This window comes from Lepidochelys olivacea (genome assembly GCF_965140295.1).
Source record: "Lepidochelys olivacea isolate rLepOli2 genome assembly, chromosome: 12".
Taxonomy (NCBI): Eukaryota; Metazoa; Chordata; order Testudines; family Cheloniidae; genus Lepidochelys; species Lepidochelys olivacea.
In genome coordinates this window covers 8,864,768-8,867,087 of record NC_140422.1, presented here as the reverse complement: position 1 = coordinate 8,867,087, position 2,320 = coordinate 8,864,768, and positions in this window count along the sequence as shown.

The following is a 2,320-nucleotide window of genomic DNA, read 5'->3' as shown; positions in this document are numbered from 1 at the left end:
CATCTAGTCTGACCTCCTGCACGTTGTTGGCCACAGAACCTCACCCACCCCCTCCCATCATAGACCCCAACCTCTTTCGTTCTAAATCAAGCACTGCCAACTCACAATTTTATCCTGTGTCTTGAGGTATTTGGTGCTGCTCTGAAAGCAAAGACCTAGCTGCTGAGGTTATATGACGACGTCAGAATCTCAGCTTCCATGCCAAAAGAAGGGGAAGCTACTTGCCCTCATGATTTTAGGGAAAAGCCCAACAACCAGCAAGTAAATAACTCAACATGTATTTTTTTAAAAAATCTCATGATATTTAAGCCACTCCCAATCTTTTGGGGCCGGACTCTCGATTTTTGAATCATGGTGTGGCAGTACATCAACCCTATAGCCTTACCTTCTAATGAAGAGGCCAATGAAGCTCCTCTGTCATGACGTTGAGAACGATCCATCAGGTGCTCAACACCCATCTTCTGCTGCCTCGTTCCTTAGTGCTCCAATGTGTGTGCGTGGGGGGAGAAGAAAGAGGGGACTACTTAAAACAACTGTATGCAGACAGAGAGATTACAGGATTCTCTCCTGAATCCCATGTGCACTCCTATCCCACTGTGACCGGAGTCCCAGGGGAGCCAACTGAGGTCACTCAATTAGGGTGAACTGCAAAGAATGGGGAAGACAATCCCCAAAGCTGGTGGATATTCCAATTCTTCCATTTACCAAGCAAGCACAAACCAGCTTCTATAATACCTCACTGGTTACCCAGAAGCCAACAACACAGTTCCCTTAAAGTAACCCAGTCGTAAGGCCTCCATCCAGACACCCAAGTCAAATATGATGAGAATTACTGAAAATCTTATTCATCATATAAAAAAGTTCTACCAATTCCAAAGGATCAGACACATTACCTCCCAGCTTAATGAATACTCCAGATCTTACCCAAAGACACGCTTACAGCCAATTCTTATGAACTAAACTAAAATGTATTAAAAAAGAAAAGAGAGAGAGTATTGGTTAAAAGTTCCATATACATACAAACATGAGTACAGTTCTTGAGATTAGATTCATCAAAGAGATGGTGAGCTTTGTAGTTGCAAAGAGTTCTTTCAGAAATAGTCCATAGTTTATAGTTCAATGTTCATAGTCAGGGTGATTCCAGATTAGGACTAGAGATCTCAATCTTGGGTTTAAGTTTCCCCTGCATGAAGCATCAAGCAGATCTGAGATAAAAAGGATCAGGACCCTAGACGTTCTTACACAGTTTCAGGTCTTCTTTGACAGCTCGAAGTCCTCAGGCGAACAATAGGCAATCATGGAGATTTTGAAGTAGACCTATTTCCTAAGCATCACTGGTAATTAGCTGCACAGATTAACATATGGAAATTTATCCATTAGGCAGTCTATCACAAACTTTAAAGAGACCTATAGACAATGACATTATTTCACCCAAGATTCATCTAAATGATAATATTCCTTTTTGATCTCTGAATCTGTCTGTTTACATGATATAAGTAAACACATAAAATTGGTATCACCTCTAATACAAGTGTGCATTTCAAAGTTCTAGCCTATCTAGCAGGGAATGGCCCTAACTACCATTTATATACTTTTATAACATGTTTTTAAAGATTGAATCTGGGTCATTTATCCTGCAGGATGCTTAACGCTTTCTGGCCATGCATCACACTTTGTATAAGATTGGTTGCAACTATATAACAGTGGTGGTAGCAACGATGATTTGCATGGTCATATTTTAATTAGATAATGTCACATCCACCCAAAGAATTAGAGCAAGTCTGCTTTTTTGTTAAATTAATTTTTTTGTTGACAAACCACTTTTTAGTGAACAATGTCATTAAACAGAGGCGTGCGCTTTTTACAATATTTTCCCCAAAACAGCATTACAAAATCTTCAATTGACCAAAAACCAAGTTTTGAGCAAATGAAAAATGTTGATAACCACTTTAATACAAAATTTAGGGGAGGATTTAAAAAAAAAACTCATGAAAAATTAAAACAAAATTAAGGGGTCAGCGTCAAACCTTTTGAAACGAAAACAACTTCAAAAGCTGGAATTTCTTTCCCCCAAATAGGCTTGCATTTCTCACAATCCTGGTAATTTTTTGTGGCTCTTCAAAGAGGGCATGATTGGGCCCAAGACCAGGACTAGAGGATGCGCTTTTCTACAGCTACCTTGTGTGACTTGTGTGTTATATTTTTATCAAGAACATAAATGATTATACCTTGGTGCACAGTTCTGCATTCACTGTGAGGCATGGAAAGCCATTTCACGTCAGAGCAAAGAGATCTCCTGAAACAGACAATCCTAAACTCA